This window comes from Martes martes (genome assembly GCF_963455335.1).
Source record: "Martes martes genome assembly, chromosome: 3".
NCBI lineage: Eukaryota > Metazoa > Chordata > Mammalia > Carnivora > Mustelidae > Martes > Martes martes.
In genome coordinates this window covers 120508334-120526104 of record NC_137890.1, presented here as the reverse complement: position 1 = coordinate 120526104, position 17771 = coordinate 120508334, and the positions used below count along the sequence as shown (strand labels likewise).

Genomic DNA, 17771 nt, shown 5'->3' with positions numbered 1-17771 from the left:
TTGAAATCAGGGAGCATGATGCCTTCAGCTTTGTTCTTTCTCAAGATTACTTTGGCTATTTGGGGTCTTTTGTGGTTCCATATAGAATTTGAGAATTATTTGTTCTATTTCTGTGAAAAATGCAGTTGGAATTATATATATATATATATATATATTTTTTTTTTCTTTTCAGCGTAACAGAATTCATTGTGTTTGCACCACACCCAGTGCTCCATGTAATACGTGCCCTCCTTAATACCCACCACCTGGCTCCCCCAATCTCCCACCCCCCACCCCTTCAAAACCCTCAGATTGTTTTTCAGAGTCCATAGTCTCTCATGGTTCACCTCCCCTTCCAATTTCCCTCAACTCCCTTCTCCTCTCCATCTCCCTATGTCCTCCATGTTATTTGTTATGCTCCACAAATAAGTGAAGCCATATGATAATTGACTCTCTCTGCTTGACTTATTTCACTCAGCATAATCTCTTCCAGTCCTGTCCATGTTGATACAAAAGTTGGGTAGTCATCCTTTCTGATGGAGGCATAATACTCCATTGTATATATGGACCATATTTTCTTTATCCATTCATCCGTTGAAGGGCATCTTGGTTCTTTCCACAGTTTGGTGACTGTGGCCATTGCTGCTATAAACATTGGGGTACCGATGGCCCTTCTTTTCACTACATCTGTATCTGCAATTGGAATTTTGATAGGGATTGCATTGACTCTATAGATTGCTTCAGGTGGTATGGACATTTTAACAACAATCCATGAGTACAGAGTATCTTTTCATTTATTTGTGTCTTCTTCAAGCTCTTCATCAGTTTTCAGAGTACTGGTCTTTAATCTCTTTGATTAAATTTGTTCCTAGGCATTTTATTACTTTTCATACTATTGTAAATGGGATTGCTTTCTTTATTTCTCTTTCTTATTGTTACTAGTGAATAGAAATGCAACAGATTTCTGTATATTGATTTTGTACCCTGCAACTTTACTGAATTTATTAGTTCTAACTGTTTTTTCAGTGGAGTCTTAAAGATCTTCTGTATATGATATCTTGTTATATACAAATAGTGACAGCTTTACTTCTTTCTTACCAATTTGAATGCCTTTTATTTCTTTTTCTTGCCTAATTGCCCTGGCTATGACCTCTAGTGCTATGTTGAATAAAAGTGGTGAGAGTCAACATCCTCATCTTGTTCCTGATCTTAGAAAAAAAGCTTTCAGATTTTTACCCTTCAGTATGACGTTAGTTGTGGGATTGCCATATATGGCATTATTATGTTAAGTTACATTCCTTCTATACCTACTTTGTTGAAAATTTTTATATAAATGGATGCTGAATTTTGTCACATGCCTTTCTGCATCTATGGTGATGATCATGTAGTTTTGTCCCCTTCATTTTGTTAATGGAGTATCACATCGACTAATTTGTGGATGTTGAATCATCCTTACATCCCAGGAATAACCAACTTGATCATTGTGTATGATCCTTTTCATGTATTGTTGAATTTGGTTTGCTAATATTTTGTTGAGCATTTTCGAATCGATATTCACCTGTAATTTTCTGTTCTTGTGGTGTCCTTGTTTGGTTTTGGTATTGCTAACTTCATAAAAAGATTTGGAAGTACTTCCTCTTCTATTTTTTGAAAGAGTTTGAGGATTTCTCTTTTTTCTTAAAATATTTGGTAGAATTCATCAGTGAAAACTTTTGATACTGGACTTTTGTTTGTTGAGCTTTTTTAGAATTACTGACTCAATTCCATTACTAGTAGTCTGTTCAGATTTTCTATTTCCTCATCATTCATTCTTGGAAGGTAGTATGTTTCTAGAAATCTATCCATTTCCTCTAGGTTATTCAGTTTTTTGGCATATAATTGTTCATAATATATTTTTTTAAGATTTTATTTATTTATTTGACAGAGAGAAAGAGAGCACAAGTAGGCAGAGAGGCAGGCAGAGAGAGAGAGAGGAAGCAGGCTCCCCGCTGAGCAGAGAGCCCGATGCGGGCCTTGATCCCACGACCCTGAGACCATGACCTGAGCCGAAGGCAGAGGCTTAACCCACTGAGCCACCCAGGTACCCCTGTTCATAATATTTTCTTATGATACTTTGTATTTCTGTGGTATCAGTTGTAATGTTTCCTCTTTCATTTCTAATTTTATCTATTTGAGTCCTCATTTTTTCTTTTCCAGCTAAAATTTTGTCAATTTTATTTACTCATTTTTTTTTTAGTTCAGTAATTATTTATTAAGAATTCACTGAGAGCCAACTTGTTTTTGGTCTTCATATTCCCTCCAATTCTTTTTGTGACAGGATTCAGGAAAAAATTAGCCCCATATAGAGTCATAAACAAAGATAAGTTAGGAAACAACATATTATATTCCATTTAGTGTTCTTCCTCAATTTCATTAGAATCATTATTTGACTTATACCCTATCCAGTGGTTAGTTGCTGGGTGCATTTCAGTGTTCACTCAAATGCTGGTTTATTTCATTTTCACCTCCTGGAATAGTATAGGCAGTCCTTGTTTATGTCCAAAATACATTCCTGGAAACTACACCATATAGAGATCCATGGTAAATCAAATCACTTCCCACTTAAGACTAGCGTCATAACTGAGGGTCATAGCCCTTTTCCAATCTTTTTACACTTAAATCTAATTCATGTCTTTCATCCAAATTATTCTGATGCATTTATCCTTTCAGATAAACCGAACATTCTCATGTTTATATATTTTCTCATTTTGATTAAAATGAATAACTTGTATTAATTTGGAGAGAATATTTTTATCAATTTTAAGTCTTCCTACCCTTTACAGAAACATGGTAGGCTTTTCCATGTATTTAAGTTTGCCTTTATCTCCTCCCAAATAGCTTACAATTCTTTATGTTCTTCTTGTATATTTTTGAAATCATATAATATCTTTGCAGATATCTCTGCCAAAACTCTTGGGAAGAATTGCCTTTGGTTACATTCCCCACCTCTGAATAAATCACCATGGCCTAGGGAAGGTAGCATTTAGGCTTAGTGAAGAACTCCACTGAGGCTGGGGAAAGAGAGGATGTACAGGTTGGTGGTACACCCAATCTAAATGTCATAACTAATCAGGATTGCTGTGGATGGAGTTGGGGTAGAATCCTAAAAAAGGAGATATTAGGTAGACAAAACCAAGTTCTTAAAGAACCAGAGAATAGCCACTATATATTTTTAGACAATTTATTCAGACATTGAGTTAATTACTTGATCTGTCATTGTAGATAGTCTGATTATAGACAATAGATCTAGATAGGATTATAAATATTTTATTATAAATATAATATAAAATATTACAAATATTTTATGATTATAAATTTGTATTTCTTACAACTTTCAGACCATAATGCAACAAAAATGTAAATTCTGTGGAACCAAAAAGTAAGAGAAGAATTTATAGCAATTTTTTCTTCCTTTTGGTAAACTATGATTAATCACAAGTACTGGCTTACCTTGTCTATGCACTTTAATACAAGCCCACTTCTCCTCTCTACCTTGGTAATCATCCCTTGTGCCTATACTATCTCATGAAAAATTACCAAACTGGAATAAAGAAACCTAGGTTGTCACAGCAAATCAATGTCTTTACAAAGTTGTATACCAAACAATATTTTAGATAGTGCATCTTTCTCCATTTTTATATCTCTTTTATTTAATAATAATTTTGGCTTTCTGTCTCTCTCTCTCTTTTTTTAAGATTTTATTTATTTATTTGACAGACAGAGATCACAAGTAGGCAGAGGGGCAGGCAGAGAGAGAGAGGAGGAAGCAGGCTCCCTGCAGAGCAGAGAGCCCGATGCAGGGCTCGATCCCAAGACCCTGGGATCATGACCTGAGCTGAAGGCGGAGGCTTTAACCCACTGAGCCACCCAAGAGGCCCTCTCTCTCTCTCTCTTTACTTAGCTTGGGGAAATACAAGAAGATTTTTAGATTTCTTTTTTATCTTGTTCTCATACAGAATCTCTATTTGTACCTCCATGTCTTATTTTTGTTACATAACACTGTTCTGGAAATTTTCTTGAGGCCACATTTTAATTATGGATTCAAATCCAGTAACATTTGGAGTTGTAAATATGTGTCCAGAAACTTAGGATAAGAAGTAAAAATTAAGTCAATATTTTAATTTCCATCTTGGGTCAGACATAGCAATGAAGAAAACAAATGACCTAATGACTAAGGTTTAAACTAGGTTACTATTAATGGTTAATTGCTTCTCCATGGAAATAAAAATGATGAATGTTAATCTATAAATTCATTTCTACAGAGCTGCAGTGATACACTGATACGTCTGAGTCATTTCTGAGGTGTTGTTGCTTGTGTTTAACAATAAAATAGGAACCGAAGGCAGGTAACAGTTTACAGAAGAAAACCATTAACTAACATAGATTGATTTATAAGGCTCCTGTTTCTATACTGCAGGGGATATGCACTAATAAAAATTTAATCTCTAGTACATTTTATAAGCTATAAAAGAATTTATCACTTAGCTGTGTATGTTTGAAGTTGTGCTACCTCAAAACACAAGAGAAAACTCAGAAATACTTTACCCTAAGAGAGAAGGGGATGTGATGGAATATTTAAAAATCAATGAAGAGACTTCTTAAAAAACCAGTAATTATAGAATGTCCAATATTTGGAAGTGATGCCCTTAATATCACTATATGATTGCAGATTGATTTTTTAACAAAGCTAAGATAGCAAACTATAATAATAGCAAATAATGTTGCATATGAATAACCAGGATTTTTTGTTTTGGTTTTGAAAAAAAATAACACATGCATTTATATTTTAATTAAATAAAAGAAAATATTTGCTTTCTCTTTTTAATTGGTAGATTTTTTTTTAACATTTTATTTGTTTATTTGACAGACAGAGATCACAAGTAGGCAGAGAGGCAGGCACAGAGAGAGAGAGGAGGAGGAAGCAGGCTCCCTACCAAGCAGAGCCTGATGTGGGGCTCGATCCCAGGACCCTGAGATCATGACCTGAGCCGAAGGCAGAGGCTTTAACCCACTGAGCCACCCAGGCGCCCAATAGATTTTATTTTTGAGAGCAATTTTAGCTTCCCAGCCACACTGAGTGGAAAGATGAGTTCCCTATCCCTACTACACATACATACACATACAACTTCCCTATCAACATTCCTAACCACAGTGATACATTTCTTATAACTGATGAACCTACACTAATACATCATTATTACCTAGGGCCCATACTTTACCTTAGGGTTGACTCTTGGCATTGTACATTCTATGGATTTTGACAAGTGTGTAATGATATCTGTCCACCATTGTAATATCATACAGATTAGTTACACTGCCCTAAAAATCATCTGTGCTCTGCCCTATTCATTCCTCCTTTCCCCCCAACCCCTGGCAACTACTAATCTTTTCATTATCTCCAGTTTTGCCATTTCTGGGTTTTGTTCTATAGTTGAATCATATCATATGTAGTCTTTCCCCATTGGCTTCTTTCACTTAGTAATATGCATTTAAGTTTCCTCCGTGTCTTTTCTTGGCTCAATTGCCCATTTCTTTTTAGCACTGGATAATATTCTATTTTCTGGATGTACCACAGTTTATTTATCCACTCACCTACTAAAGGATACCTTGGTTGCTTCCAGGTTTTAACAATTATAAATAAAGTTTTATAAACTTCCATGTGTAGGTTTTTGTGTGGACGTAAATTTTCAGTTCATTTGGGTAAATACTAAGGAACAGGATTGCTGGATTACATGGTAATAGCATGTTCTGTTTTGTAAGAAATGGCCAAATTATCTCCAAAGTAGCTGTATCATTTTTCATTCCCACTAGCAATGAATGAGAGTTCATATTGCTCTATGTGCTTTCCAACATTTAGTGTTGTCAGTGTTTTGGCTTGTATCATTTTAATAGTTATGTAGTGGCATCTTGTTTTAATTTGAAATTCCCAAATGACATATGATGTTGATTTTCTTTTCATTGCTTACTTTTCAACTATATATCTTCTTTGGTCAGGTATCTTTTCAGGTTTATTCCATTTTTAAACTGGGTTCTTCATTTTCTTCTTGTTGTTTTTAAGAGTTCTTCATATATTTTGGATAATAGTTCTTCATCTGTTTTCTCTTACTGTAACTATGTTTTTTAAGTTCTCTTGACATTTTATTTTTAGCACTATCAGAGATTTATTATTTATGTCAGTTTTTACTGTCATTGAAATGGGTTTATGGGAGAGAGGTGAGATAAAAAATAAGGGTATTCAGTTGATTATTTTGAATCAAAAGTCCACTTCCTTTTTAACAATGAGTAAGGAAAAAAATACTCCTTTTAGAAATATTTGTTTCTTTAAACTCATTTTGTTTATGTTGTCATTTATTGAAAGCTTTACCGTGAGCCACATTCAGTGATAACTGCTTTATATACATTTTCTCCTTTAATCCTCATGTAATCCTGAAAGGCAGGCATTACCATCCCCCTTTTGGAGAAAGAAAACTGATGTTCAGGAAAGCTAAATAATTTGCCCCATTTATACCTCTAGTAAATGATGGATTTGAGAGCTAAACCTACAGTTGATTGTGCCAGAAGCCATGCTCTAATAACTTTACATACTGCTTCCCTATTCTCTTTCTAAATTAATCCTTTCATGATCCATTTAGTCTACCTAGTACATTTATCTGCAAACACTTATTATCATTGCCTGTTATGAGCTGGGTACTTTTCAGATATTGCATTTATATAGATGAACATTCATTTGTTCTGCCTCCATTCTTATCCTTGAGGGGTTCCTAGTTCAAAGGAAGGTTGACAAGCAAACTGCTAAATGACAGTGCAGCAGATGCAACACAAGTAGTCCTGTGGTAACCTAGGAACTGAACGTTTATGACAGATTAGCCCATCAGCATTTAAGATTAAGGGAGATAGAAAGGAAATATATTAAAATATTTTTTATTATTTTACACAAAGGACAGAGAAAATATTTCCTTCAATTTGTAATGAACAGTATATAAGAAAATACTGAACCACCAGGCCTGATTAGAAATACTGGGACTTCAGACCTATCACAGTCATCATCGAATTCCTTGAGTCATGCATCATTCCTTTACAAAAAGGAATGAAATGATACTAATGAAAACAAATCAGACCAGTAGGAGTATAGAGCGGATAGGTAATGATGCTTTGCTCTTTTCATTCTGGGTGAAAAAAAAAATCACTTGATCATGAAGAAACAACTGGACTTTTTGGGGGGGATCAAACCAAAGTATTAGTTTACTTACTATTTTCCTGAGTCTGAATATTACTCTCTTAAATGACAGTTCTTGAAATTTTCAACCTAGCTTTATACTTTATTGGAAAACATACCAGGAAAATACTTCAGAAGTATCCAGCCTTACGTGGTTCTTAATTCCACAGTCAACCTAAGACTTTCAGAGTTAGTGCCTGCCTTAAATATTCTGAGAGTGCATGTCATTTTAATTTTTTTTAAGTGCAGAAAAAGTAAAAAATATCTCATGATACCAAAGATCACAGAAGTGTCTTATATCCACACATAGTGAGCACTATGCCCTCATTCTAGCCTTTCTTCAGAAACAATCTGACTTTCTGATAGACATATTTTAAAATTATAACTATTAGTGATATTAATAGCTGAGAAGGAAGATTCAACAGCTTTTCCATGGAGAACTATACAATGTCTAAAAACATAAATGAAGATTAATTCTTTGTGTGTAAAACTGAAGGGGGCGTGGCATTTTTCATAAGGCTGCCAGATTTGAGAAATAACTTAAAAAATTAATTTAGAAGCCTGGCTTTGATGGCAGGGATAGGAATGATTCATCTATTTGATATTATGAGATAACTCAGATTTCTTGAACTATTACAAACATTACCAAAAAAAAATGGACCAATCTCATAATGGTATTTAGCAGCTATTAGAATGTTAATAGTCTTGGAAAATAGTGTAAGAATCGTATATAATAGCATGTATGACCTGGATTATTTTATTTGTGGCATATTTGTTTAGTTTAACATTAACTCAAAAGATATACATAGAATCCTGCTTCTTTGATAAAGTTCAATATAGAGTTTAAAAATTGTAGAATGTCTTTTCTAACTGTTAGGATCAGACAAAGAACAGAGGTAAAGAGCCTATGATTAGTGAGGTCTTGCACTCTTTTAATAAAAGAGAGTTAAAAAAAACACGGAGCTTAGGAAAAAAGCAAAAACTCAAATCAGTTATTTCTTTTCTTGTAGGTTAATACGGAAAAAAACTGGAGCGGAAGTTGAAAAATGGGCAGTTGTGAAACATGTATGATATCCATCATTTACACAAATATTTATCTATGAGAAATTAGAAGATTTTTATAATTCTAATTGAATTGCTTGGTTGTAGGTCTATGTTTTCTAAAACACAAAAAAGTAAGATGTGTGGTGAGGAGGATTTAACCTCGTGCCACATGCTTGTTTGTCTGGCATAAAATGAAACCAACTGGCCCCAACAGCTCAGGGAGTTCTGTGTGGTAACGTAAGGAAACCACACTGTGTAACTGAAGGATGTTGAAGGGGTTAGAAAGCAAAATTAATTTACACCCTCCCAGCTGTACACTATTGCTGTTAAACAATATCGCAATGCTATCATAACATATATTTTCAATATTTCAATGTTTCAATAAGGCGTTGCCTCTTAGTGATCATTTTAATGTTATAGCAAACCATTTTTCTATGCTTTCTCCTCTTACTGTTCTACATTATCTTCTGGAGTGATCTTACACACACCCATGGTTTTGGTGATTGCCTATGTTCTAATATGTCCAAATTTATACTCAATCTTACTCCTTATCATATCAATGACTTACTGCTTACTAGATATTCTCATTTGGACACTCCATGCAACTTCAAACATATCCCAAATTCATTCATCTTTTTAGTTTTCTCCCTCTTTCCAAGCTCCAAATCTGAATCTTATCCTGATCTCAGTAAATAGTACAATTACCCGCTCACACATTCAGACATGAAACCTGATCATTATTTTCATTCCTCCCTCTTTCCTACATCCAGTATATCATCAGGACCTGTCAGTTCTATCACCTGTGTCTCAAAACTGTCCACTTCCCTTTGATCTCAATAACATTACAAAAGTTCAGCCTCATCCAATTTCTCCTGGATTACTGCACCAGTTTTCTAATTATTAAAAATACCATTTATGTGCAATTTATCTGGGATTTCCTTACAATGAAGCAGTTATCATTGTTATTTATTATACTAAAGCAGACTGTATCCTATGCCTTAGATGATGATGATGATGATGATGATGATGATGATTTTAGAGAGGGAGAGAGAAAGTCCCAGGCAGACTCCACACCCAACATGGAGCCTGTCATGGGGCTCAATCTCACAGCCCTGAGATCATGACCCTAGCCAAAATCAAGGGTCTGATGCTTTGCCAACTGAGCCACCCAGGCACCCACTCACCCATGCCTTAGTTTTAAACAAAGTTTAGTCTTAGTCATTAGCTGCAAATAACTAATTTAGGCACTAAATCCTATCCTTGCATATGGCAAACATGTATATGTGCATTGTGTACATGTTACTCGTCAGTGATCCCCTATCTAAACTCTGAAGTCAGTGTTTTGGTGGTTCCAAAATATGCCTTTTGAGAGCTCTGATTTCAATTTGTTTGAATTCAGTATTACACTGCTCTTATAGCTGAAGAACCATTTTCAGCTTATGCAAAAAAAAAAAAAAAAATGCCAGCCCAAGAAAGAAATAGGTAGGATGTTTATCGTGTGTGTGTGTGTGTGTGTGTGTGTGTGTGCATGTGTTTTAATGAATAGTGTGTTACCCAAGTTGAAGGTCATAATTCCCAAGAAGCACTTCTTATTGGGAGAGATAGGGAAAAAACCTACAAATTTTTAGAGAGTAGGTATCCCCACATATGAATCCATTACTTCTCTAAATGCAATTGTTACTTTCCAGTATTGAGAAAAAGATGTGTAGTCCATGTACCTGTATCTCAAATACCATGGTTATAACTTAAACGCATTGGTGTTGTTCAGCACCTTTTAGAGCAAGCTCAACTTGTCCATTTGAGTTACTATACTTTTACTTATACATAATATATGATAAAAGTCTGAGAAGATAGAAAGCTGAATCAGACATGGCTCCCACTCTAGAGGAAACTAAAACTAAAAATTGGTTGAAAGTAAAACTAAAATAGCAGTGTACTCTTTCTATTCCACAAGGAAGATCTCAGACCACTAGGTTAATTGATTTAATTCAACTAAATTGAATTAAACATAGTTCTTCAGTGCTTTTCACTTCTGTAAATTTGACCATAAACTATAGGAAAAACTAAAGCTTTTGAGACATGTATCTTTATATATTGTAAAAATCAGATGCTGTTTGTCAATTAAATATTTGATAAATTTAATGAGTAAAACAGGAATAATCATTTAAACTGATTATTTGGTATGGTTTTGAGTAAAACAACTGTTGACTCAATACCTTGTTTTTTATCATTGAATTGGTCATTAGGTTATAATTACATATTTTAAAATTTATAGTCTAATTTCAAATATAATATTAAAAAACACAAAAAATACCCCCATGATGCTTTCAGTATGTATGTTCAAATATCCACCAGTAGGTCCGTCAGTAGAAATATGACACCCATTCACAGAGGAGAGCAACTGGAGCCACTTGTCAGCTCTGCAGTACTCCTAATTGCAAACGAGAGTGAAGAATTCTGAAGTTTACATGCACAAAACAGGCTGAAAGTTCTAATATAAATTATGAGAGTCCATAAGTCCCTAAGTTTCCTTATAAATCATTCCCTTGCAGTATTTTTAATGCATGAAGGAAATGCATCTTATCATAAAAATAATGTAAAAGGAAAGCATATTTGAAGACCACAAATGTGATTCTTTCAAGTTAAGACCACATCATAATCTTGTTTCTTTATATATAGGATGTTTATTCAGTGACTCTGCTTTGCAGAGCCAGCTTTCTAAACTCAGATTTTTATTCTTTGGAAACAATGTAGTAGAGATGATGTGTTGACAAGGGTCAACAATCATAATCTTAACTAGTTAATTTTGGGATAGAAATATGAGCTATATGAAAACATTCTGTTTATACACACAAACACACACACATGCACACACACACACACACACACACACACAGACTACATACTTCTAAATCTGATTTTGTAATCCATCACACTTCAAAGTAGAACTCTGTATATTAGCATATTAAGTGAAGTAGATAATAATGTATAGTGTATGTGATTTATATATTTACATATTTTATTTAAATATATATTATTCATATATGTACTTACAAGTTTAATTATTACTTCTATTTAAGTAAACAAAATAATATTTTAGTCATTAGAGAACTTGGTTGTCTGATTCCTTGCCTAGTTGAAGTTTAAGATTTTGGCATACATCTGAAATTATTTTTCTGACTGTCTTAATCCTTTATGTGGGAAATGTACTATTTTTATTTGAGAAACTCTATGAAATAGCCTCCTGCAGACCAGCCAGGGTTTTAAGTGCAAATATTAACTTAGTTAGCAATCCTGATAACCCTATACAATGGGAACTGGTATAATCCCCAGTTTACAGATGAGAAAGTGGCTTACCATAGGCCAGACAGCTAAGTGGCAGAATTAGGATTGAAAATTACTTCAGAGTCCATGTGCCAGTTTGCAAAGGACTGGCAGCCATATCTCAGCAGATTTCATTTATTAATTTGAAGTCAGGGGCACAGAAAAGAATAGCCACTCCTTGATATCTTGGCTGCAAGACATCCAGCGACCTGGAGTCTTTGCTTCTGAGTTGTCACTCTGTGTGTTATCCAGTGAGTCATGTCATACCTGCCGTTCTCCTTGGGCCATGTCTGTGGAGCACCTAACCAACAGGCAATAAAGGGAAAGTTGGTATCAAACAGGAGCCCTTTTCTTTACCTGACACAGAGATGACCCCTTTGTTATCTTTGACTGACTCCACAGATGCCGTGGTATTTGGTTAGCCATGGTTACAAACTGGTTTTTGTGGTAAGTATGACTTTTGTGATTCTTTGAAGTCTCTGCCAGAACTAGAGATTTGAGTCTCTATATCAATTGCCTCCATTAATGATGTATCTTTGTGAGTTTATCTAGCTGTAGATCATCACAGAATGATGTTTAAGCTTGCTTCTTCAACAAGAGATTAAGGAGTACTCTTTATTACTACAGGATGTTTTTCACTGTCTTCTAGAATTTAAGTTAAAAAATGTAATTTCTATAATGATGACAAATGTTCTACTCTTTTTCCCAAGTTTGGGGTAAACACATTAGACTTTTTTGGTTTTAGGTGAAGACTTCTTATGATATAAGGGAAAACAGGGTTTCAAAGGATAATAATGATACTTAGTATGTAGCTTACTTTTTTCATTTTACTATTGAATTTTGAATAATAGAACTTACCTGATTGTTTGGATTTAAATTACTCCTACCTCTTGAATTGCTGTTCAAATACCCCGAGATCACTATATGTGTTATGTGAGAAGGTAAAGAGCCCTAAAATTGCCTCAGAAATTCTATTTCTCTGTATTATCATTTAAATTTGGTAATTTCCCTCAAGAATAATAGAAAAAATATTCAATGATAAATAAAGCTTTTGTACTTAGTTGGTTTTCTTTCCCACACTAGGGAAGGGAGCTGATCTTCACTGTGTCCACAACATGCCAGACATTTGACCTCATTTAAACCCCACACAAATGTATGAGATTGATATTTATTCTCTCCATTTTATTGGCGAAGAAATTGAATTTCAGGGATATAAGGTAAATTGCCTAGAGCCACATGGGCCCTAAGTGGGATCCAAACTGGGGTCATCCTGACCTCAAAAATTGTGTTCTGTCCGTCACAATACCATAAATTTGGGGCTTTTAAGAAATCTTGGTTATTTTCATTTTTAAATTAACCACTGATATCAACAGTGTACTTTAAAGAAGGGGAACAGTTTTTGAGAGAGGAGGGAGCCATTTACTCTTTTCATCAGAGGTATGAAAACTATGCTGAATACCTTGGCAAGTGCCAAGTTTTAAACTGAGAAGTACCAGTATGCTTAGGCAAATACCTCTTTTCAAACAATTAAAACATAGATTGAAGTCCAAGTGTGAAATGTGAGCCTTTGTATCCTGACTCCTGTGGAACCAATGCACAAAGCACAGTAGCGTGCGCCTCAGAGTCCTCTTATGGATGACTGGGAGGGATTACACACAGGAATCAGCAGGTGAGAGGCATCAGCGGTTACAGCTCAGTTCCTTACAGCTCGGTTTCCTTGACCTTCAGTCCAAGGCAGAGGCTCAGAGTAACTGTCAACAGAAAAGAAACCATTGTACAAGAGAATTGCTTAAAATACTTCAGTTGTTCTCCCCGCAAAGTGGAGGTACTGTTTGTGGTTTGGAGAGCTATAGTGACAGTTTGAAGCTGTTGTACCAATTTTGAGTGTATTTATATATACATATATATCTGTTATGTGGTGTCCTTTCTTATCTTGAAGAGCAGGTGTTAAAAACAGTTGAGGTATGTTGACAAAATGGGGTGTGTAAGGAAAGCATAAGTCTTGACATTTCCTCGCTTCATAATTTGTGTTCAGTTGGCCCTGTGAGTGTTGATAAAGGACAATGCTAGTGCCTGTTTGTGATGTGAATATACCAGTTAAAAGATGATCAATTAGGGAGTTATTTCCAGTTTTCTCCATCTCTTGACAGCTGTGATCAGTGCTGTTCCAAATTTGCACTAGATTATAGAAAGTTTATTATTTCCCTGGACAAACAAAATATAAATACAATTTCACCCTGCAAAGAGATTATTAAGTTAATGTTGCAAAAGATTTATTAATTTTATTATGGTTAATGGTTCATAGTACTGAACAGGGGAACTCAAGACAACTTGATTTTAGAACCTAACAGTGTCTTGCAAATCACTTATTAAGTGTCCAATAAATATTTGTGAAGTAAATATACATGAATATAGTTCTTGCTGAGAGTTCTCATTTCTCAATTATATTTCCATTTTTATGTGTGAAGTGGAAATATTTATTTCTAACAGTTTTGGTCGTATCTTTCAAAAAATCCTTGAGCCCTTTAGACAAAAATAATAATACTGTTCTACCAATCACACACAGGTACACACACACACCCACATGCCCTAACCATGAACTGCTTCTATATTTGGGAAGGTAAGAATATCTGCTTTGCCTGGGGCTTAGTAATCAACATCTTCTGCCTTTGATGACAAGAGTAGGAAATGTGCTACTTATTATTTACCATGAATGTTTACTATCTATTTTCTTAGGTCTGGTGTACAAAACTGTTTTAGGGTTTTTGGATAGGCTGAGTTACCACAAGCAAGCCACATCTAGGAAGGGTTGTTTTAAACAGCCAGTTCAAAGGGTCCAAGAAGAAGCTGACTTTTCTTCGCCAGTATCAATTATTTTAGTATTTGGAGGACAGGGTTGATTAGACCCAGAAGACATACCTAGTCCCTTATAGACAATTTGGTCCAAATATTTATGTTCATCTGATGCATAGCTTTGTAGACATATCTGAGAGTTTTCACATTACTTATCTTCTTCCCTCTCACTGTTAATTCAATTCTCAATTCTGCCTAAATATCAGACTTCAAAATTTACATGGTCTTAACTTGTGCCTTCATTGTTCCTGATAGGAAGCTTGATAATGAGTTTATTAAGTAAATATTGGGTCTTTAATACTATAACATCACACCGAGGAAGAAGCACTGAGTTCATTACTCCTCACGAGTTAGATGTTCCTAATGAAGTGTCGGGTTTTATTGGAAGAAGATACTTTGTGATTTCACATACGTGGAGAATGAGCTATGGGACTCCTCATAGTCTAAAGATGAAAAAAAAGAGAAGATGAGCAGAGTGGGATGGATGAAGAAGGCAGATACATGAGGAAAAGAAAAGAGCATTTATTATTTTGAAACTTTTCTATAATGTCTTAAGATACATGTTTGAAAGAACCTTGTTCATAGCTGCAAAGAGATTCAGCAATAAATCATAGATGAAAGAGAAATAGAAAAGGTAGTAAATTATGGAAAGGAAGGAAATGGGATGGAGAAAAATGATGGGGAGGATGAGAAAAAAATGTCTAGAAAAACAAAGGTATTCGTAAATTAGCTATGAATTTCTGCCTTTCTTGAATTTTGAGAATCCTCTGGTTTCATATTCTCTGCTTCTTTAGACAGGATGTACATTTATAGACTGTTTACTTTAGTAACTGAAACCTTTGCTCTTTTCCCCTTTGAAAAAAATGAAATGTGAAGTTAGAAGGGAGAAGTTTGTTCACAGCTACTTAAAAATGCAAACCTCATCTGGGGGCCATTGTAGAGATTCAAAATATTCTTTAATGATCTAAAGTGACAAAAATTTAGAACAAATATGCTATTCTTATTGGCTTTTGAGATTTCTTAGATATTTTTATGCAAAATATTTTAGTGATATCAGTGATATTTGAGAATAACTTTTAGTATCAGTAATGGTAGGTTTTGCTTTATAATTATTTTAGAATTCTTCTTATAAATCAGTCAATAAACCACACATAGCCCAATGGATCTAAGGACACTATGGCTATGTTCTCTGAACTGAAGAGACATCTCTGTACTTGAAAACTGTCTCTTTAGAAAACTGTCTCCTTGTTGGGGGCAATGCTGAGCTCTGAAGGCATTCTGTCTGGGCTAGAGTCCCAGGTCTGCCTCTTACTGTCCAGATAATCTCGGGAGAAGTTATTTCTCCTTTTCAAATTAATAAATGCAAAGAACTCAAAAGAATGTCTGACATATAAGAAGCGTTTGATAAATTTAGTTATTACAGCGCATTGCCCAATATAGATAGAAAAGACCATAAATGACTTCAAAACATTAAAACAGAAAACCATAAAGGAAGTAAATAAGGGTGTTTATAGTCAGGCAAGGTGAGGATTATTCTTTAAAATTAAAAATTCTATCAGAGTATTTTCTGCATAATGAGCAGTTCAACAGATCTGTGCTGAAAAGTTGGGTGGCTAAACAAATCTAAAACTAGAACCACTCACCAAAAAGTAGTTACTGAGATATAAACTGAGCTTATAACTGCATCTGGTCCATTTTGGGTAGAGAAAAAGTATCAGACATAACTTGTGTCTTCAAGGTTGTTTTAATTAGTTGAAGAGAGAAGATCATATATATGACAGACAAAAGCAAATAATAGACACTCAATAGGTACTTGGGTACTCATTAAATGAATTACGAAAAAAAATCCAAAACAATTATAAATGGTAATAGAAGTATAAGGAACTATAAGGTAGGCATTAAGAGGATCATAAGCACCAACTAGGTTGATATAGTCCAGAAACCGGGATTCAGAATGGTATTTAAAGATTGTGTAGATTTAAGCTTGTCATTCTCAACCCTGGTAGCACATTAAAATAGTGAACATCCAGGTCCCACCCCAAGAAAATCTTACTTGACTGATCTGAGGTCAAGCCCAGGCATTTATATACTTTAAAAGCTACCAAAGTGAGTTTAATATTGAGTCAAAGTGAGTCTCTTGTCTAAATGGTCAGGACAGAAAAAAAAATTCCAGGCAGGGCTGGGAGATAGGGATGGTGTTGTGGAGGAATCCGTGTGTAGGGCCATGAAAGGGTGTGTAGTGCCTCAGAAGAGAGCTAGACTGAGGCTAGATTTTGAGGTATTAAATCCAAACAGGCGCAGCCTGGATGAGAATACAAGTAGCAGGTATGTGACTTTCTCTTCTGCATAGATAGACCCAGCTTAACCCACCCTGGGCAGGTGCATGATCTCTCTGTGCCTTTTATTTCTCATCTAGTGGATACGGCTCTCACATGAGGACCTCGGGACAGAAAGGACATGGTGAAGGGAAATGCTAAGTTAAATGAGTTAAGATACTACTGGGAAAATGGTAATGTTATGGCAGAGACAGGAAGATGGAAGTGTCCAAAAGGGAACAAAAGCAAGTCACATGCTTCACAAGTTTGTAAGACTGTATTTCTAGAGAACAAATTCATTCAAAAGAACCTCCAAATAAAATACATTGTGGATCAGAAAGCTGCTATTTGATGGAACAAAGTAATTCTCTTCCCCTCAGCTCCTCCCTATAAGTTCTCCCTCAAAACCAATTATTCCAACTCGGAAATGAAACTAGAAATGTATAAGTCAGTTTGGGCAAAATAAGAAATGATCCTCTTGAAAGTTTACTTGGTGTTTCAAATGTTCACATAGAAGCAGAAGTATGTAAGTCCCGTGAGAAAATGCAAAACAAAAATAGGAAGTACTGAAAATGAAAGCCACATACATTTTGTAAGAATCCATCCTTCAAATTCTTTTAGTAGACTTTTCTACATAGTGTAATTGAAATTGTTAGACTTTCTGGCGAATGTTATCTACGTGGTGGCACATATTAGTATTGCTATTTCTAGATTCAAGAAATATGGTTGCTTAGAAACATATTAAATAACCATCTCAGCACCCTTTAGACTTAGTATAAAAAGAACAAAGAGTGCTAAGTGAGGCAGAATGATCTGAAGAGGAGTTGACCTATGTTTAAATTGTCTATCTGAAGCTATTATATAATTTGCTAGGTCAGCTTTTGACATGGCTTGTAGATATCATTAGCCTAAATATTATTTAGGCTATTATCTCCATGCATTATTATGCATGTTCACTCATTTTATTGCCAAAATAACTGAAAGATAGAGAAGATATGTTA

General features: G+C 34.8%; 1 long non-coding RNA gene across 1 annotated transcript in view; it reads right to left on the bottom strand.

Moving 5' to 3' along the window:
- Positions 1–12759: 12759 nt before the first annotated feature.
- LOC308340553 overlaps positions 12760–17771 on the bottom strand; it is a 77052-nt gene continuing 72040 nt past the window's right edge. The window contains exon 6 of the long non-coding RNA XR_013966621.1: positions 12760–13353. This is a non-coding gene — a long non-coding RNA (uncharacterized lncRNA). The remainder of the gene's footprint in view (positions 13354–17771) is intronic.